Source organism: Camellia sinensis, chromosome 1, assembly GCF_055761805.1.
Source record: "Camellia sinensis isolate YWXY chromosome 1, ASM5576180v1, whole genome shotgun sequence".
In the NCBI taxonomy this organism is placed as follows: Eukaryota; Viridiplantae; Streptophyta; class Magnoliopsida; order Ericales; family Theaceae; genus Camellia; species Camellia sinensis.
The window spans coordinates 174,552,649-174,575,467 of NC_138961.1; the positions used below are offsets into that span (position 1 = coordinate 174,552,649).

A 22,819-nucleotide genomic window follows, 5' to 3' on the forward strand; every position below is an offset into this window, starting at 1 on the left:
ATAGGATCGCCATATATATCTAAATCATAAAAAATTATTTGGCCAATATTTAAAAAAATAACAAAAATTATTTTTTGAAGAAATAAAAAATATTTTTCTTCAAAAATAAAAATAAACAATATATTTTTTGAAAAAATATAAAATAAAAAGTAATTTTAAAGGACAAAATTAAAAATATTTTTTTTGAGTTGTTTTTAATAGAATTTTGAAAACAGTTTGGTTATGAGTTATGGATTTGGTTACGAGTTTTAAAAATTGTTTTAAAATTGAGTTTTGAGTTATGTGCTTATTTAATGTGGAGTTGTGTTACAAGTTTAAAATATTTACAAAATAAAATAAAATATTTACAATTAAAAAATATTTAAATAACAATTATATATTTAAAATAAAAAATTCTTAAGCATTTTTAAATATTTTAAAAAATAAATGTAAACAATTTCAAAACACAACTCAAGAACTCAAAACTCAAAATATAACTCAAAATTGTTTTTCAAAATTCAAAACTCAAAACTTTTTTTCAAAAGTCATAACCAAACAATTTTTTTTTTTTTTTTTTTTTTTTTATAAAAAAAACTCAACTCACAACTTTACATTTAAATCACAATCCCACACTCAAATCATAATTTGAAAACCAAACTCACCTTTGTGTCACGTCCCTACAGAATTCTCCAAAATATCCAAATGAGAGATTGCAAGAATGAGGAGCCAATGGAAGAATCTAGAACTTCCTAGCAAACTCTAGCATATATGAGACCATAAAGAATTCTTGAAGGTCCTAGGGAATTCAAGTATATATATACTTGTCCATATATCTAGACTTGTAGATAATTGTATTTGTGTAGACATTTTTAGAAGGCATTGTAGAATAATCTTGTAGCTTAACAAGGCTTCCAAGAGAAGCTTTTACATGACATTTTCTTGTGTGTTCTAGAATGCTCCTAAGGAGCCTATAAATAAGAGAGGAGCCCATTTGCTCCAATCAATCCAAGAGTTGTGTAAACTTTCTCAAAGTGAATACAAAACGTTCTCTCAAATTCTGTCTTCTTACTTGACTTTCTTCTAAGTTTGTGGGTTATGCTAACTTAGCATCACCAAGCAACACTTGTGATTGCCTAAGTACCACACAGATAGCTTGGAAACAATCAAGACCGGGACATTAGGCTCCAATTCTCTACCGCCCCTCTTAACCGAAATATTTGTCCTCTTTGTTTTTGACTTCTTTTTATCTTTATTTATTCATTTATTTATTTCTGGGTAGTTATGAGTTTTTTCTTAAACCAAATTTCTGGTTGTCATCAACTTGGCAATAATTTGATTGCTGTCACTTTTGCTTTTAATTTTTAATAAATTATCACAACACGTCCTTTTTTATCAAAAGATAATACAATTCATTTTAATTTGAAATCAAGTTTAATTTCTAAATTTTTTTTAGACATTGTTAAATGTATAGCTATTTATTTATTTATTATTTTTGTCTCAATATAAGTAAGAATTATGTCACTGGATGGAAAATCATACGATATTCATGAATGGGCATCATGTGACACATGTCACATACCAATCCTAAATTATTATATTCTTGTTATATTTTGGTCTATTTTGGGATTTTTTTTTTGATTTATTAGCTTATTATGAAAAAATGTACAAAAAAATAAAAATAAAAATAAAAATAATTTTAAAGATAATATGACCTAAATAAACTAATAAATTGATCTTTTTTTTACCTTCCCAAAAGAGACCTCCATCGCCAAGTCAAAACCGCGAGCTACATCTTCTCTACTAATTACATCTTCTCTACTAATTACAAAGGCTATGTGGCACTACCAAATCATGTTCCAAGTTTATAGAATAACGTCGGTCATAACATCACATAAAATGATAAGTTAAAATTAATGTATTTTTGTATTGGAATTTTTATTTTATCCTTTACTAATGACCTCTTTAACTACTTTCAATTTGTGAAAATCAAATTAGAAATTTTGAAATGAAAGCACAAATTAAAAAAATTTTGATGCTAAAATACATTTTTTTTTTGTACTAGAAAAATAATTTAATTCACTGTGTTTGGTTTCAATTTTTTAAATTTAATTTTATAGAAATTCAGTTTTTTTTTTTGTGTTTTTTTTAGTGAATATTTTTAAATATTTTTTATATATTTTTTTATATGCTAAGATGCATTAAAAAGTAAAATATTTATAAAAAATATTTTAAAAAATTAATAAATACACAATAATATAAAAATATACTATATTTTTCATATTTTTGTTTGTATTTTTGATATTTAGTAAATTTTTTAAAGATTTTATTCACAAATATTATACTTTTTAAATATATTTATGTTAGGTGTATTTAAAATTTTAAAAAATTACTTAAACTTAAATTATTTTAAAATTGTAATAAAAAAAATATGAAAATAAGAAAAAAATTAATTTTTTAAAAAGTGAATTCTAAAAAATTATGGTAAACAAGCTGATTAATTTTTCTTTTCACATTTATTGATTTTTTTTTATAAAATAAAAAACCCAAAAAAGGAAAATAGAGAATATAAAAACGTACTGCGCTAATAAGGATTGAGTGGTGATTTAGAGGACTAAATTTGAAATTTTAAAAATATCACTAATGATATAGTAATGTAAAGAAAAAAAAAATAAAACAAGACAAAGGTCAAACTATCACATCAGTAATGGGGTCCATATGATATCACATTATTAGTGATGCATTAGTGATGCTAAATTAGTGGTATGAAATATATATATATTTTTTTGTTATAAGAAAATCTTCTCATTCTCCTGCAGATTTAAGACAGCGCCTCTTTGAAGAGATCACCAAAGTGTCTGTTGTCCGTCCTGCAATGAAGCATTTTGTAAAGCATTTTTTTTTTTTTTAAAGCATTTTATAAAGCATTTTATAAAGGAGGAAGGGTATGGCGCGAACTTTAACGTTGTTTCTCGAGCAAAACTCAGCTGGGGCGCCTCGGGAATGTGGGTGTCCCTGCCTCTCTCTCCCTCTCCCTCTCTCTCTCTTTCTCTCTCTCTCACCATCTCTCCTTTCTCTCTCTCTCTCTCTCGATATCTCCTTCTATATTGTATACATACATACATATTGATTCATCTCCATCTGTATGTGCTCTTTCTCAGATTCATGGTTCAGATCCTCTAACGAACAACAAGAATTCGGTTCGCATACTTGACATTTTTGCTACGACAAATCGCTGTGAACCGAACAGGATTTTAACCGGAAAAGATTAAAGTGTAAGATTTGATGTACACAATCGCTGTTTGATTTAATGCCTCGCCCAAATTTTCTGAATGTGTTAAACTCTCAAGGTTTATTCATTGAAAAATTTCTGTTTTGATTGTGAGTGGGTAGTTATTTGGTGCTTTTGCAATGATTTTTAGGGTTGGTTTGGGGTGTCCTAAAAAAGTGTATTTTTTGTCTTTTTATGAAAAGATGTGCAGAAAAGTAGAGAGGTGATGTGATGGAAATAAGATAAAAAGATAAAAAGATGAATTATATAGGTTATGCTAAACCAACCCTTAATTTTTATTTTTTTGTTTTTTATATTCGATCGCGATGGAGTTTTTATTTTTTATTTTTTTCTGATTTATTTTTCTTTGTTTCTATGCCTTATTCTGATCAGACCTGTTTGGGTCTTTTTTTTTAATATTTATTTTGGCTCTAATTTTTGTTTGCTGGAAAAAGGTAAGAAAGATAATTAAACTGATAAAATTTGTAATTTTCTATATTCTCTTAGAAAAAATCCACTAATAAGAGCTTAATTCCACTCTATGACTTGGTTCTATAGAATGCTGTAAAATGTAATATTCATAACACAATTTTTTTTTTTTTTTTCTTGACTTTTCTCAGCAACCAGGTGTAAAATGGAAAATTTCAATAAGGAAGCTTTTGATGTGTGTATAGTTACAGTCACTTAACATGAAAGAATGACACTTTTTCCTTACTCGCAGCTTAAATGCGGAAACTTCTTTTTAGTATTTGCATATTAATTGTTATTGTCTTGCAGTAGAATTCCAGTGGCTACTAGTATAGCTGCTGGAAGTGGCAAACTGAATTTTAAAGAGAGGGTCTGCTGGGGACAAGGTCGCAGACAAACTTCTTGGGTTTGGCCTTTCAGAGATTTGAACTGAAGGAGCTTTCTTGGTAAGTCATACGGAACATGGTTATAGCATTTATCTTGTCTAATGATCTTGAATTTGCTTTAATTGTGTGTACTGCAGTTATGTCTCCCAATTTCAATTCTGAGATAGCATATGTCCTTCTTGCCCAGAATCTGGTTTTTCTGGAGTTTTAATTAATTTTATCTGAAACCATTATTGATTTGATGCTCCACCAGCTTATATCAATGCCAAATTAATTTAAAATTTTTGTGTGCACAAGATACGATGCTTTGGCAAATCCTACAGTTTATGAAATGTTTCTTGCTTTCAATTTCGGATGTGTTGGCATACAAAGATTACTGCAGGTAAAAAGGTTTTTTTTGGGGTATGAATAAGGTTTTTTTGGTAAGAATTATAGAGAAATGTTTGCTGTTAAGAATTTTGTACAATCTTAGGCTATGCTACACGGACTCGGGTGCGAGTGTCGGATATGGCTATGTGCCTAAGTGTCAGATTTATCTATTCGTAAAAATAAGGACAAGGGGACTCGGCTAAAAAGTATAAAAAAAAAATAGATATGGATACAGAGACACGGCATATGAAATATTAATAGACTTTTAATTTTTTGACTTTATGGATAGCTTTTTGATTTTTTTACTAATTTTTTACATTCCCAAATCAATCCCAAGTAAAAAGATCTTTTTGTATTTAGTTTTGTATATAAATATAATAAATTTTCTTTATTACCATTAAATTCTATTGTAGAAGACACATATAAATAAATTCTATGTAAACAAAATAATTTTTTATTTATTTTTTATATAAATATAAAAAAATCGCAATATAAAATTAAAAAATAGAATGTATATACATTATTTATATGAGTAATACTAGAAATTTTTAATATTTTATTTTTTTTGGCATTATCATATTTTGTTGGTCTCACATATCATACAAATAAGAAATAAAATATTTAATAAAAATATTTTAAATTTATGCATATAAACTCTTTTTTTTAATTGATATATATATATATATATATATATATATGTGTGTGTGTGTGTGTGTGTGTGTGTGTGTTATAAATGAGATAAGCAAAGTCAAAAAAAAGAGAAGTGAAGAAGAGAGAGAAAATGAGAGAGAGAGAGAGTAGAAGATGGATAGACACAAAATAGAGAGACAGAGTAAACGAGAGGAAGATCTAGAGAAAGAGAGAGAGAGAGAGAAGAAGATCGATCGATAGAGAGAAGAAAATCGATCGACAGCGAGAAGAAGATTAAGAGACCGACAAAGAGAAGAAGACAGATCGAGATCGCTAGTGAGAATAAAAGTTTGAGATGGAGATGGCGATGGAGATGGCGATCGCTTCATTCACCAGATTCGCTTCCTTCTCCACTGCAACTTGTAAGTTTCTCAATAATCCTTCTTCACTCTTCTCTCATGTCAGCCGTGTCCGAGAAAACCATGCCGAATCCAACACAGATCTCACACCCACACCCGTGTCGTGTCGACACAGTACTCTACCCTAAACCGATGAGTCCATATATCTTAGGTCATAGAACAACCCATGTTATTGTTGAACAGAGTTTATAAATAGACCCAAATATTTTATTTATATATTTGGATCCAACCCATCAAGGTTTATTACGATACAAACCAACCAATATGCCCAAATTTTTTATTTATTTTTTTGGGTCTAACCCATTATGGTTTATAATAGTAATTATTATGATATAAAACAGTCGATAGGCCCAAGCTTTCTATTTAATTTTTTGGGTCCAACCCATTAGGGTTTATAATATTAACTAACCAATAGGGTCAAGCTTTTTATTTATTTATTTGGTCTAGCCCATTAGGGTTTGATACAAACAAGCAGCAACAGCCAGTCAACCCTTCTCCTCTTCGCTTCTTTCTTACACGCACAACAGCACGAGATGGAGTTTGTCTCTTCTATTTTCTTCTCTCTCACACACACAGCATGATCGAGAGAGATATCGAGGGAGAGAAAGAGATCGTGATACAGAGAGAAAAGAAGATCGAGAGAGAAAAGAAAATCGAGACAGAGAACAAGATCGAAAGACAGATCAAGATCTTGAACCCATACATCAATGTAAGTATCTCAACTTTCTTTCTTTTTGATTAGTCGTGTCCGAGAGAGAAAAGGCGAATTCGACACAGATCCCACACCTGCACCCGTGTCGTGTCGTGTCGACACGAATACTTCGCCCCAAAGTGCCGAGTCTGTGTAACATAGCCTAAATTGTAACTAGTCTCACTTTTTTGTTGGCAACTTGGCATGAGTAAATGTACATTCATGCGAGGACAAGTGTGATTTGTGAAAGTTCTATTAGTGTTTATTTGATGGTGTTAAGAGGACTCTCAAGAACTAAAATACTCTGCAGGTTTTGACTAACTTGAATATGCATTATTAGGCTTGCAGGATGGTTCTGACACATTTTGGTGATGTTTGGCAAGTTGATTTTTGGGTTTTTTTTTTTTTTTTTTTTTTTTTTGATTTTTTTCACTACAAGAAAAATGTTTTACAAAATAAAAAAAAACCAATCCAAACAAAATATCATATCAAACCCCATAATCATTTCACTTTTTCTCTCACAAATATCACATCCAACCACAAAAAAAACACAACTATCTTCCCAAACACAATTTTTTTTTTCTCTAATAATATCCTACAACTAAAAAAACCTACAAAAAAATTCACTTCCCAAACACACACTTTGTCATGGTGTTAACACTTTGAATTCTGAAACATGGGAGCTGAGAATTGTGATTCTTGATCTCGTAGTTTCTTTTCCTTATTAACTCTTAAAATGACTGTAAGTGTGTGCTCCTTCTTTTTCTTTCTTTTTTTTTTCTCTAGGAAACTTCATTTCTTTATTCTCACCTTTTACAATTATTATTTTGCTTTTCCTAAACTTGTAGGTCGTACGGTTTATTTCAAAGGTGATTTTGCTTGCATTAGGTGGGGTTGGACACATCTATCCGACAACTAGGAAAATTATGGGTAGAATGGTAGGCTTATAATTACCTTAATTATATACAAATGTAGGAGGCACTGGATGTTGTGAAAGGCTGGTTTGTGGGGGATTTTAGAAGTGGAAGTGGTAGAAGGATTGGGCCGTTTATTATATACGAAAGTAGAGACAGTGGATGCTGTGGGCAATTGGTTTGTGTTGGGATTTCAAAAGTGGAAGTGGTAAAAGGATTGAACCCATCAACTACAGTAGAGAAAAGAATAGTACATAATAAAAATCAACTATAGCTATAAGTACTCAATATAGTTTTAAAAAAACACATAAATGGTGTATATACCTTGATAGTTGATTAGTAAAATGTGTCTTCTTTCCCACTCTTGATTTAACCGATGATAATCACTAAATTTTAACCAATCTCGGTTGACCTTTGGCCTACCTAAGTTATGGTTTTTATTTCCACAAGAGGGTCCCTCAAAGTACACTCAAAATCCTCCTCCAAACCATACTGACGTGGGCTTAAGTCAGATCAATGATAGATAGCTTTCTCAAAACAAATAAGAATTGTTCGAGACATGCCTAAGATGGTCTGTCCCCTCAAGGGAAATGGAAGAAAGTCCACAGGTAGCCTTTCATAAGGCTTCCATATTATTTGTAATAAAATAAAAGGAATCAAACTAGTGAATTATACAAAAAAAAAAAAAAAAAAACTACCAATTGATTAAATAACTTGTGTGAAAAACTTACTTCATCGCCTTGCAAGTTTTCAAAGAATTGAACAAAATTATTCATCTGATGGTGGTTCCAGTTGTCCCTTGTGATTGGGGGAAGGATATTTGACCATTGCACAATCAAAGGGAACTCTGTGATGGCATCCCTAATCTCAGGGATGCGAAATTGCTCAGCTAAAGTAAGGATACGCTCAAAAAAAAAAAAAAAAAAAAATTCTACCAAATATATAAAACCAAAAAAGAAACAAAAAAAATTTAAACATGAAATTGTGGCTCACCATTAATGCATAAAAACAGCCAAAAATCTCCTTTCTAGGATGGACATTATTCTTCAACTTCGCCATTGAACAGTGCAGGTGTGATAACAGCGCATCACCTACGCATAACTTTTTATTTCATTAATGTTTTCCAACAAAGGAAGAACTAATATTGAAACATGAGTTTCGGATGGATCTGGAGCTATAGCACACCCAATGACATATAGCACATATGCTCGAACAAACCGGTCAAATTTCGGATTGTTCTCCTCGACATGATGTGGGACAATCATAAAAACTTCCCTGAGCCATCTTAAAGTGACATTCGAGGTAATCACTTCATTCCCCTTCTTCATTACTCTCAATACATTATCGAATCCCAAATATGTCTGACATATTTAGGCTGGGTCAAAATCATGCCGTCTAGTAACTGGCTTACCATATACGGCAAATGCCGTTATATATAATATATCCTCTAACCCAAAAATAAGGATATGAGGATCAGCAACCCCAAACTTAAAGCATCCTTCATTTGCATCATATTTACTAATCATCATATTTACTAATATGTGTTATTTGATTTCTACGATGATTAGTAAATATGATGTAAATGAAATATGCTTTAAGTTTGGGGTTGCGGATCCTCATACCCTTGTTTTTGGATTAGAGGATATGTTATATATAACGGGGTTTCCTGTAGATGGCAAGCCAGTCACTAGAGGGAATGATTCTGACCCAGCCCAAATATGTCAGACATATTTGGGATTCGATAACGTATCAAGAGAAATAAAGAAGGGAAAGGAAATGACCACCTTGAATGTCACTTTAAGATGGCTCAGGAAAGTTTTTATGATTGTCCCACATCATGTCGAGGAGAACAGTTCGGAATCTAACCAGTATGTTCGGGCATACGTGCTATATGTCATTGGGTGTGTTATAGTTATAGATCCATCCGGAGCTCACGTTTCAATATTGTTTCTTCCTCTGTTGGAAAACATCAATGAAATAAAAAGTTATGCGTGGGGGGTTGTGCTGTTATCACACTTGCACTGTTCAATGGCAAAGTTGAAGAATAATGTCCATCATAGAAAGGAGATTTTTGGCTGTTTTTATGCATTAATGGTGAGCAACAATTTCATGTTTAAATTTGTTTCTTTCTTTTTTGGTTTTATATATTTGGTTGATATGTTTTTTTTTTTTTTTTGGCTCTTGAGCGTATCCCTACTTTAGCTGAGCAATTTCGCATCCTTGAGATTAGGGATGCCATCACAGAGTTCCCTTTGATTGTGCAATGGTCAAATATCCTTCGTCCAATCACAAGGGACAATTGGAACCACCATCAGATGAATAATTTTGTTCAATTCTTTGAAAACTTGGAAGGCGATGAAGTAAGTTTTTCACACAAGTTATTTAATCAATTGGTAGTTTTTTTTTTTGTATATAATTCACTAGTTTGATTCCTTTTATTTTATTACAAATAATATGAAAGCCTTATGAAAGGCTACCTGTGGACTTTCTTCCATTTCCCTTGAGGGGACAGGCCATCTTAGGCATGTCTCGAACAATTCTTATTTGTTTTAAGAAGGCTATCCATCATCGGTCTGACTTAAGCCCACGTCAGTATGGTTTGGAGGAGGATTTTGAGTGTACTTTGAGGGACCTTCTTGTGGAAATAAAAACCATAACTCAGGTAGGCCAAAGGTCAACCGAGATTGGTCAAAATTTAGTGATTATTATCGGTTAAATTAAGAGTGGGAAAGAAGACACATTTTACTAATCAACTATCAAGGTATATACACCCTTTATGTGTTTTTTTAAAACTATATTGAGTACTTATAGCTATAGTTGATTTTTATTATGCATTATTCTTTTCTCTACAGTAGTTGATGGGCCCAATACTTCTACCACTTCCACTTTTGAAATAACTAACTGCCCATGGCATCCACTACCTCCTACTACTTTTTATATAATGAACAGCCCAATCCTTCTACCACTTCCACTTTTGAAATCCCCCCACAAAACAGCCTTTCACAACATCTACTGCCTCCTACATTGTATATAATGAAGGTAATTATAAGCCTGCCATTCCACCCATGATTTCTCTATGATTACTAACTTGTTTGAAGGCCCAAGGATGAAAATCGATATGATATGTTTTGCATAGGTATGAGGGGAATATTCACTTTTCAGGTCGGATCACTATTCATTATTAATAAAAACCTGATCCATCGTCAAAAACTTGTGGTTGCCACAGAAAACAGCATTTAGGTGTAGGTGATGTCATCACTTGAACTCTTGGATGATCCACATACATAATAACTCATTTAATTCAAAAAGCAAAATTACAGTCACAACAATGCCAGGTATGACATCCCTCTCATGGGTTGCTTGAAAGCACCTTTATGGTGCATAGCGCAATATATTTAAAGTCTAGAAACCGTCCTATTTTTGACAATTGAGGTTGACTATTTGTGATTGTACTTTCTTTAAAAATTTCCTTAATTATCAAAGTAAACTTGTTTTCTAATGACATCATCAATTCAAAGTTATACAGATTGGGAAATTGAAATGGTCTGGCTGTCATGTTTCCCACTTTTTCCATTCTTATATCCCCTTCATTTTTACAAGTATTGCATCCATGTTTCATTTTATTGTAGGCTTTTAATCGGTTATAAGTTATAACCAGCTCTACTTGAAAGAATTTGTTTTTTGATTTGGTTCTGGAAGAAAAAGTTGCATTTTCAGCCATGTTTCTACATAATTTTGTATGTGTAAAAAGTTAGAAGAATTAAACCTGTTGGTTTTGCATAATGAACCATATTTTGATTCTTTTTTGATATATTCTTATAGGTAGCCACTGGTGATGGAATGGCAATGGCCCATCGAGCCCAAGATGCGATTTCCAACATAGAGTACGCAATCATTGATACATGTCAAAAAAGAATGGAAAATGCTATAAGCCCCAAATTTTATACCAAACAAATACTAAATGTCTCACATGGGTGTGGGGTTTCCAAAATTGCGGACCCCATACCCATGTGAGACATTTGGTCACTCCACACATTTAATCATTTGTTTGGTGAAAATTTGGTATCCTTAGCATTATCCAAAAAGAATTAATTCCTTATCATTGTTGTGTCAAACTTTATTTTTATTTTTTTTAAAAAGGGCAATTATGTTTTACCCAAATGGATTAATGTCTTAATATTATGTGCAAGGGTTCAAGGTACAAAGATGCCATAAAATGAAACCTGATTGTCCTGTTTATCTGCATGGTGTAATTGCAATGATTTGGTGAAGAACAATGATCATGTCGTTTCTTAAAATTTTTATTTTTTATTATCATGAAGTGTTTGAAAACATATATTCTATTATATTTTCAATTTTATCTTATTATCATCTAGTAACCTGGATATAGACTTCATCCCATTTTGTATGATACATGGATTAATTTCAGGCAAACCATTAGATTAGTGACTGAGGTCTGTTGCATTGTTTTGTTGCCAGATTTGTTCAGTTCCACCCAACTGCTTTGGCCAATGAAGGCCTTCCCATCACACCAACCAAGACTCGGGAAAATGCTTTTTTGATCACTGAAGCTGTCAGACGTGGTGGAGGATTACTCTACAATCTAGGCATGGAAAGATTCATGCCCCTCTACGATGAGAGGGCGGCGCTTGCTTCTAGGGATGTGGTAGCTATAAGTATTGATGATCAACTCAAGAAACGCAACGAGAAATATGTGCTACTTGATATAAGCCACAAACCTAGAGAAAAAATTCTCTCAGTTCCCCAACATAGCTTCCGAGTGCCTAAAATATGGCCTAGATATAACCCGTCAACCAACTCCAGTGCTTCCCACTGCTCATTACATATGTGGAGGAGTTTGTGCAGGGCTACAAGGTGAGACAAATGTGCACGATTTATACGTGGTTGGTGTGGTTGCTTGCACAGGTTTGCATGGAGCTAACCGACTTGCTAGCAACTCATTGCTCAATGCACTAGTTTTCACTCGAAGATCTGTGCAGCGTTCAATAGATCACATGAAGAGCTCTAAAATTGACCGTAGTGCTTCAGATTGGTGGGGTCGACCAGTTGTGCCCATGTCGCTTGGAAGAGATTTATTGGGTAAAATTGTAAGGATAACGAGGCAGGTGAGGAAGGAATTACAGTCAATTATGTGGATTGGTTTTTGTTTTGGGGCATTGCTGGTTTGGGCATGAAATTATTTAAATTTGAGGATTGACTGTCCAAACTTGTAGGAGATCCCAAATTCAGTGCATTAATCGACTTCCCCATCAACAGCCACAATTCCATTGAACAACCCCATCAAATTCCCCCAGAACAATCAGAGCCGTCCAATCCTCAACTAAGTGATTCACTTGAACCAATCGAGAAGAGAGAGAGCCGAAGAAGAAGTTGTGCACCCTTTGTGGAAGACAAGCCTCTGCTCCTACTTCCGGCAATTGAATGGGTTGTGCAGTCACGACGACACTTGCTGGTACACCCACAGCAAGGAGGAGCTCCAAATCTAACTCGACAACATGTGGGACCCGAGCTCCGAGTAGGCCAAGAAGGTGTTGATGACCGAGAATTGATTTGTTTCTTTCTCTACAACACTTCTGTATATCTCTCTCTCTCTCTCTTTGCCCAGATTGGTTTCTTAGAAAAATTTTGTATTTCAAGTTTTTTTTTTGCCTTAGAAAATGTCTTTTGCTTATTTGATTTTTGGTAGCTTAATTTTGTGCAGATAATGGATCATCTGTGTATGTAGGTGTGTGTTTGAGAATGAAAATTTTCAATAGATCAATTATTTTTTTATCTGTTTAGATCTCTTGTTGAACATATCTGTTTGGATAAAAATTTGTTGTTTCTGTTCAAATTGAACAGATAGTCGTCTGGTGTATTTCAATAACAAAGATTTGAATAGATAAAAAAATCAACAAATAGAATTCCAGGGAAAAAATGAACAGATAATAAAATTTGGACAGATAGATTTAACTAGATAAATGAAAAAATTGAATAGATAGTCAAAAAATTTGAATAGATAGAAAAAAAATTTAAACATATAGATATAAATTTGAATATATAATCAAAAAAAGTTAACAGATAAATTAAGGGTTAAATTAGAAACAAAATGTCGTTCAAAACAAATTAAAAAAAATTTCACCAAATTATTTCACAAAGTGTGGACCTCTCACTAATAAAAAAAATATTTACTGAACCTAATGCTTTATGCCCTCTTTATATTGAACTTTTCAATAATTTTCTCATAACCAAATAAAAATAATAAATAAATAAATAAATAAATAAATAAATAAATAAGATTAGAAAAAAATAAAATAAATAAATAATGAAGTGACACAAGAAAGATCACGAGACCTTGAACAATTCGTTGTAGACAGACATCTGTCCCAAAGAAGTAACAACGACCCCTCTAAAATCTCTAACGCAATTGATTTCGTATGTGATGCGTTTTGAGGTACAATAATGTTAGACAGCCAACAATTTTTATCAAAATTTTCGTATGGATGTTTTATAGAAATTTTAATAAATTTATTTATTTATATTTTATCTCTGGCATTGCTCCTTGAGATCTACCTTTCTTTTGGTTGTGTCTTTTTAGCTCAAAATTTGTCTTTAATAACACATTACTAGCACATTTTTTAAAATAAAAATCACATATAGAAATTATGATTTTGTTTGGTTTGATTTTTCATAAAAAAAATTTAGACGGTTTTCATTAATCTTTAATGATCTTTTTTCTATAATTTTTTTTTATATTTTAGTTATTTTTAATTTTTTTTAGATATATCAAGATTAGATACATCTAAACAAAAGGTAAATTATAAATACACCTCTTAAGATTTGCTTAAAATATGTATTGCCTTCTGTAGTTTTAGAAAGAGAGCTTTTTTGATAAATCTTTTTTCTAAAAGCTTTATTCCATCCATCTCATATTCTTTTTGACTATTCCATTAGGTTCTATTTGAGGTAGGAAGACCAAAACACCCTTTTCATCTACTTATGTTCCATTTAGTCCACATTATTTTCTTATGTTTCAATAAGTCCTATGGGTGACATAATTACCAAAATACCCCTAATGTGAATGTTCACACCGTCAATGTGAATGTTCCTATTTGAGGTAAGAAGACCAAAAATATCATTTTCATCTACTTATGTTCCATTTAGTCCACATTATTTTCTTATGTTTCAATAAGTCATATGGGTGACATAATTACCAAAATACCCATAATGTGAGTGTTCACACCGTCAATGTGAATGTTCCTATTTGAGGTAAGAAGACCAAAATACCATTTTCATCTACTTATGTTCCATTTAGTCCACATTATTTTCTTATGTTTCAATAAGTCCTACGGGTGACATAATTACCAAAATACCCCTAATGTGAATTTTATTCACACCGTCAATGTGAATGTTTCTATTTGAGGTAAGAAGACCAAAATACCCTTTTCATCTACTTATGTTCCATTTAGTCCACATTATTTTCTTATGTTTCAATAAGTCCTATGGGTGACATAATTACCAAAATACACCTAATGTGAATGTTCACATCCTATGGGTGACATAATTACCAAAATACCCGTAATGTGAATGTTCACATCGTCAATGTGAATGTTCACACCGTCAGTGTGAATGTTCACACCGTCAGTGTGAATGTTCCTATTTGAGGTAAGAAGACCAAAATACCATTTTCATCTATTTATGTTCAATTTAGTTCACATTATTTTCTTATGTTTCAATAAGTCTTATGGGTGATATAATTACCAAAATACCCCTAATGTGAATGTTCACATCCTATGGGTGACACAATTACCAAAATACTCCTAATGTGAATGTTTACATCGTTAATGTGAATGTTCACACTGTCAACGTAAATGTTCACACCGTCAATGTAAATGTTCATATGATCAATGTGTAGGGGCTCGGCCCAGCTCGGACTGGGGCCAACCTATGTAAAGCCTTGTGGGTGCTTGCCAAAATTCGGGCCGGGCCGGGCCGGACCGGCCCACGGGCCAAAAAATTAGGCCTAGGCCCTAGCCCTGACACAAAGATATTCAGGTTTTGGGTGCCCCGGTGGGTCGAGCCAAGGAGCTTAGGCCTAGACTTGGGCTTGGGTCAGGCTTGGGTGAGCCTCGCCATTTTTTTTTAATTCTTTTTAATTTTTTCTCCCAAAATTTTATTATTTTCCACAAAAAAGACACCGGGCCTCGGGCCGAGCCTTAAATGGGCCTTATGCGGGCCGAGCTTCAAAGTGATGGCTTAGGTCCTAGCCCAAGTTCTCGGGCTAGGCTTGGGCCCGGGCCCAAACGAGCTTGCCGCGGGAGGGCTTCGAGTGGCCCATGGACCGTGGGCCAATTTTACACTCCTATCAATGTGAATATTAACATGTCAATGTGAATATTCACATTGTCAACAGGTCGAACCCGCTCCGGGCCGCGGGCCAATTTTACACTCCTATCAATGTTAATGTTAACATGTCAACGTGAATATTCACATTGTAAACGGGCCGGGGCGGGCCAGGCCCGGGAGCGAGTTTCGTGTCGCCTACGGGCCGCGGGTCAATTTTACACTCCTATCAACATGAATGTTAATATGTTAATGTGAATATTCACATTGTCAACGGGCCAGGCCGGGTCGGGCCCGCCCCGGGCAGCCCACAGACCGCGGGTGGGTTTTGGGCCGCCCACGGGCCACAGGCCAATTTTACACTTCTATCAATGTGAATGTTAACATGTCAATGTGAATATTCACATTCTCAACGAACCGGGCCCGCCCCGGTCCAGGGGGGAGCTTCAGACCGCCCATGGGCCACGGGCCAATTTTACATTCTTACCAATGTGAATGTTAAAATATGAATATTTACAGCCCGCCCCGCCCCGGGCAACAGGTGGGCTTCGGGCCGCCTACGGGCCGCGGGCCAATTTTACACTCCTATCAATGTAAATGTTAATATGTCAATGTGAATATTCACATTGTAAACGGGCCGGGCCGAGCCCGCGGGCGGGTTTCTGGCCGCCCACGGGCCGCGGGCCAATTTTACACTTTTATCAATGTGAATGTTAACATGTCAATGTAAATATTCATATTGTAAACGGGCCCGGCCCGGCCCGGGGGCGGGTTTCGGGCCGCTTACGGGCCGCGGGTTAATTTTACACTCCTATCAATGTGAATGTTAAAATGTTAATGTAAATATTCACATTGTCAACGGGTCGGGTCGGGTCGGGCCAGTCCCAGGCAGCCCACGGACTACGGGCCAATTTTATACTTCTATCAATATGAATGTTAACATGTCAATGTGAATATTCACATTGTCAACAGACTGGGCCCGCCCCGGCTAGGGGGCGAGCTTCGGACCGCCCACGGGCTAATTTTACATTCTTATCAATATGAATATTAAAATATGAATATTTACGGCCTACCCCGCCCCGGGCAACGGGTGGGCTTCAGGCCGCCCACGGGCCGCGGGCCAATTTTACATTCCTATCAATGTGAATGTTAACATGTCAATGTGAATATTCACATTGTAAACGAGTCGGGCCCGCAGGCGATTTTCGGGCCGCCTACGAGCTGCAGGTCAATTTTACACTCCTATCAACGTGAATGCTAATATGTTAATGTGAATATTCACATTGTCAACAGGCCGGGCCGGGCCCGCCCCGGGCAGCCCATGGCCACGGGCAGGTTTCAGGCCGCCCACGGGCCGCGGGCCAATTTTACACTTCTATCAATGTGAATGTTAACATGTCAATGTGAATATTCACATTGTCAACGGACCGAGCCCGCCCCGGCCCGGGGGCAATCTTCGGACGGGCCACGGGCCAATTTTACATTCTTACCAATGTAAATGTTAAAATATGAATATTTACATCATAAAATTGCTAACCGTTCAAAAAATATTTGTAAGAGTATCAAAATTAAATATAAGGGCATAAGAGTCTAAAAAAAGAGTGTAAATTAAGAAAAAAGACTTTATGGAATAAAACTATACATACATGCTACTAAATGGGTTAATAAATTTCTTCATGGACTTTTTGGGTTAAAACACTTCTAAATGAGATTTATCAATAAAAATCCCTTTTAGAAATTACAAATGCCCCCTTGTCAATTTTTTTTATTTAACATAATTAACAAAAAAATAAAATTTCTAACTACTCTTCTACACAACAATAAAATTATTTGAATTGTTAATTAAAATATATTTCCTATATTATTAAAAATTATTAATTGACTTTATAATTTTTTAATAAAAAGAGCTATTTATTATCTGATTAGAAACTTGAAAGGACAAAGTTTTAAAATTATATGGAGCAATCTGTACTTTAAGCAAATATCAAGAAGTATATTTGTATTTTATCAAAAAAAAAAAGAGAGACTGAAATATGAAAAAAAGAAAAAAAAAAAAAACACAAACTAATTGAAAATTAACAAAAACCCAAACAAAAATCATACAAACTGCTATGTGGAGGTATGAGCTTCTACTTTTAGGTGTAGTTTTGTTTCGAAATTAAGTTAGAAGAAATTATAAATAGGTAGAATTGAGAATAGAGATTATTAGTGTGGTGGTGTTATATTAAAAATGTATAAAATAAAATGTGTTTATTTGTGAACTGATGTGGTGATATTAGTTGGTTGGAATTAAATATATGAAATCACGTAAAAATCCTCATTATATAAAAATTAACTTTTGTAGTGTGGGGGCAAAATTATCTTTTCACACCCAATCCGGTGGGATTAGATTAACAATCTCACCCTTCACATGGAAAGCTAATCCCACCATGTGGAGGGATTTGTAGTCCCATGAGATTACTAGTTCACTTTGTTTGGTTCTAATTTTCTGAATTCAATTTTTTTAAAATTGAATTTTTTTTTTAAATTTAATTTTTCATATATTTTTTTTATTTTTAGTATTTTTTAATATTTTAAGTAAACTTTTTTACTTTTTAGATGCACTTAACCTAAATATACTTAAAAAGTAAAATATTTTTAAAAATCAATAAATACACAAGAATATAAAAATATACTAAATATAATATATATATATATATATATATATATATATATATTATATTTTTAGTATTTAGTGAAATTTTTTTAAAAAAATTTCACAAATATTATACGTTTTAATTATATTTATATTAAGTGTATCAAAAAACTAAAAAAATATATATATATTAAAAAAATTTAGTAAAAGCAAAGAAACATAAAAATTAAAAAACTCAAATTTTAGAAAATTGGAACCAAATAAATCGTATTTTTATCAATCAAACATGATTTATCTAGGGTTCATAGAATTACGAGTCCAATCTCTTTGTTTAGGAAGGCAAACAAATATGACCTTACAGTTGATAAATGGGTCATTTAATATGTGAATAATGTGCTAGTATACAACACAAAAATGGGGTTGATTAATTAATACAGAAATTTAGTCACTACCGCAATTAGTTAAGATGGTTTAAAATTGAAAAATGCTTATCACCAGTTATTGGCCCCGTTTAGTAGAGTTGTGGGAAAGTAATTATAAATTATAATTTGACAGATTATAACTTATAACTATGAACATAAGCTGTTAACCTGTTTGGTGCAGCTATGTGATTATGGATTTAAGTAGTACAGTAGTGTTTGGTTGATAAGCTGTAAAATAACTTTTTCTATATAATTGACCTTTTTGCCCTTATATGATATAAAAATGATAATTTTGTCATTTTTTTCAAATTTAATTAAAAAAATTATTTCATTAATAAAAGTTAATATAATTAGTATTAAATAGTATCAACTAATATAAAAATTGATACATTTGATAAAAATGTAATGAAAGTATTATTGTAACAATTTTTTTCTATTATAAATTAATTAGTATCAATTAATTGCTTAATCAGTATCAATTAATACTAGAATTTTTAATTAGTATCAATTAATGACTTAATTAGTCTAAATTAATACTAAAATTATTAATTAGTATCAATAATATTAATAATTAATTTTTATTAGTATCAAATAATATTAATAATCAACAATTGTTATTAATTAGTATCAATTAATTTCTTAATCAGTATCAATTAATACTAAAATTATTAATTAGTATCAATTAATGGCTTAATTAATCTAAATTAACACTAAAATTATTAATTAGTATCAATTAATAATTAGTTCATTACAAAAATATACAATATTAATTTATTAATAATTAATACCAATTAATATTGAATTTTTTAATTAATGTTGATTTTTTTTCTTTTTCTTCAAAAATATACAATTTTTATTTTTTAATTAATATTAATATTGATTTTTTCCTTGTTTTTCATTTTTTTTTGTCTGAGGTTTCAACGTTGCCGGCGAACAACCGCCGGTGGCTAGGGTTTCAATGCAAATTGTGATCGCGATTGCGATGGCGACGACCACGGCCACAAACAATGCAGATCGAGAGAGAAAGAGAGAGAGATGGCGGTGGGTTTCAGATCGCAATCGCGATCGCAAAGAGAGAGAGCGAGCAACGGAGTAGATCATGATTAGGTTTCAGATCGCGATCGTGATGGCGGTGGTGATCGGAGGTGACGACGGAGCTCTGGTTCATTGATGCGATGGCGGTGGTTCTATGATCGCGACGTTAGGGTTTTAGATTGTGACGTTAGGGTTTCAGACCTCACGAACCAGAGAGAAAGAAGAGATAACAAAGAGAGAGAGAGACAGGAACCAGAACGTTGCCAGAAATCGAAAATCACCTCTGTGGTTCTTGAGAGAGAGAAACATGAGTGTGTTTTGATTTATATATATGGCACACTTGTAATAATTTGAAATTGTGAAGGGGCATTTAAGTCATTTTGCCCCTCACATGGGAGCTTCTCGCTTAAGCTGGTTTGGGAAGCACCTCCTCCCCCACTCAACCAAATTAAACTGTGAATAAAACCCAATTAAAACTTGGAATCAATTAAGTATGTATTTTGGAATCAATTAAGTGAAAATAAAATAATTTGATTTGATAATCAAAACTTGTATCAGGCAGGCTTCTCAAAAGTAAAAAAAAAATTAAAATGTTACATTATATATATATATATATATATATATATATATATCAATTAATTATTTTTTCTCTCACAACTATTTATTTAATTAAAAAAATCATTCCAAACAGTATTTAATCTAATAAGTTTATCTTAAAACTAATGAAATAAAGATTTTATTATTATTATTATTTTGTATAATGTTTTTGCCATCAAATATTTTCACAACAAATCTCCATCATCACCCCTGCAACTACAACCACCATATAACTACCATCCCTCCAACGCCAAAGCACCATTGTTGCCACAACTACAACCACATCATCTCCACCATCACTAGCAAACCATGGCTGCCACCCTTCAAGCACCACCACCACCACCTACTACAACCACCACCACCATACCAGTATCATCCATCTATTGCCAAAGCACTACCACCACCACTGCCGCTACTACTTCTACCACCACCATCCCACCATTTCCACCCAACAACACCACCCCTTAGCCACAGGCCGGCTCTAAAATTTATGAGATCTAAGGCAAACTATGAAAATGAGACCCTCTTTTATATATATATATATATATATATATATATATATTAATAAAAAATTTATGCATAAAATGTTAAGTATCAACAAGTTTTTTATTTAAGTTTACTTGCACATATAATCATTAAAATTATAAATTAAAATTTATTTTCATAGATTAAAATAGGAAGAAATCATTATAAATACCCAAAAAATGTTAAAAACTAAGCTAAAACAACACTTGTTTGTATATTGAGAGGGAGATTTATGAGCTGAATTGGGCCGTGATAAAGGCCGGGCAAATTGTAGGCCGAACACAATTGGGCCGTGGTAGCTTGGGCCTGTCCGGAAGGGTTTTGCTTGGTTAAGGCACAGGGCATGTGGGACCGAGCTACTTGGCTTGTTGGTACGGAAGCCGGTCTACTGGGAGTTCGACCGAGATGTCTGTCTGTCTCCATGGGTTCCACGGTTCATGTGTTAGCTCGGCAGGAAGATCGACAGCTAACCGGCTCGACCTACCTCGAGCTCGGCTTGCCGGAATACAGCCGAGTTCGGTTGTACAGGAGCTCGGCGAATGGTTCATTAAGGTATGCCGCGTAGCGCGGTCAGGAGAAACCGAGAAGGTTCCACCACTCTGCCGAGCTCCGCCGAGGTATACTAACAGTTTGGTTAGGTGGTGATTGCTGGATTTGTGCTAGCAGATGGGATAGCAGCACCACGTGTCAAGAGACTAATGGGAGTAGATTTGGGGCGCAGAAGGTATATAAGTGAGTCTGCGCCCCCCATGCCTTGACAGATGAACATTTGGTGAGATTTACACTAAACACTCAATCCTCTCTCTCTCTATCCCTGTATGTGTCTAACTTGATCGTCGGAGGGGTATTCCGACCACACACCGCCGGGTAGCTCACCGCTGTTGTGCTCGCAGGTCGATCGGACAGGCAGGAGCTCGAAAGAAAGGAGTACAGGCTCGTCAGAATATTTGCTCCCCGTACAATTGGCGTCGTCTGTGGGAACTTTGAAAGACAAAACCTTGTCTTCTAGGCTCATCTGATCGCCGTCCATGGCGAATAACGACGAGATTCCGTTGTCTGCCATCGGCGGAGTTACCCCAGAGTCAGGCAGACAGAGAGAAGGACATCCCGCCATTCCTCCTATGGTGGACCTAGAAACTTCTCCAGGAGGACATTCAAGAGACGCGCGGGATAAGCGCGGAAGAAGCTTTGGACATTCACGGGGTCCAGACGGTCACCGGCGGCGGAGAGAATCGCACGCCAGGCGACTGGAACACAAGCTAAGGGACCAAGACACCGTCATCCGGAGAATGGCGGCGAAGATGGAGGATCTTAAGCGACATGTCAAAGGGAAGGGTGTAGCTAGAGTGGGAGACCACAGTGAGCGCACCCAACCCCACCGTTCATGCAGTCAGAGCCAGCGGCGTACTCCGTCCATCTCAATCACCAGAAGTTACAAGGTTGGAGATTCCGACGCGCACGTAGAGAAGTCCAGCGCACAAGACAGCACCTATCAACCCTCACGTCCGGCGACGACATCGAGGTATTCTTATTCCACTCGTTCAGAGGATTTGCGGGGAGTCTTGAAGGAACGGGCTTGCCGGCGGGAGGCTCAGAGGGTGCCGGCGTTCCAGCGGTTATCCTATGGGGTTCACGCCAGTGAAGAGGTCGGAATGTCTCCACCTCACCTAGCTGCGCCTCTCTTTCTAGACACAGACTTAGTAAGGTTGAGCGCCACCCCTTTCTCGTGGAGATAGAAACAACACCGCTTCCCGCGGGCTTCCACTAGCCTAAGTTCACGCTCTACGACGGAAAAACCGATCCCTATATGCATGTAAGCCACTTCCGACAGGTCATGGCCGGACATAGGCGGAATGACGCTCTTATGTGCCTTATCATCCCGTCAAGTTTGGGTGAGCTGGGCATGAAATGGTTTGAGAGGCTGCCGGAGGGGAGCATAGAAAGGTGGCAGCAGTTGGGCGAAGCCTTTGTAACGCGCTTCAAAACCAACACCAAAATGCCAAAAGAAGTTGACCACCTTTTCAGTGTCAAGATGGAGCCAAGTGATACACTGAAGGCATACAACTCTGGATATTGGGAAACCTTCAATGAGATCTTGGATTGCCCGGTCAACCTGGCAATCACCCAATACAAGCGTG

At 34.6% G+C, this 22,819-nt stretch overlaps 1 protein-coding gene and 1 long non-coding RNA gene across 3 annotated transcripts in view; one reads left to right on the plus strand and one right to left on the minus strand.

The window, feature by feature from the left end:
• Positions 1 to 22,819, minus strand: part of LOC114270829 (2,3-bisphosphoglycerate-dependent phosphoglycerate mutase 1) — a 43,757-nt gene that overhangs the window by 2,835 nt on the left and 18,103 nt on the right. The window lies entirely within an intron of this gene.
• On the plus strand, positions 982 to 12,925 carry LOC114270831 (uncharacterized). Its single transcript, XR_014341309.1, has 6 exons — positions 982 to 2,981; positions 3,138 to 3,251; positions 4,025 to 4,161; positions 10,947 to 11,008; positions 11,604 to 12,250; positions 12,359 to 12,925. It is a non-coding gene; the product is annotated as an uncharacterized LOC114270831 (long non-coding RNA).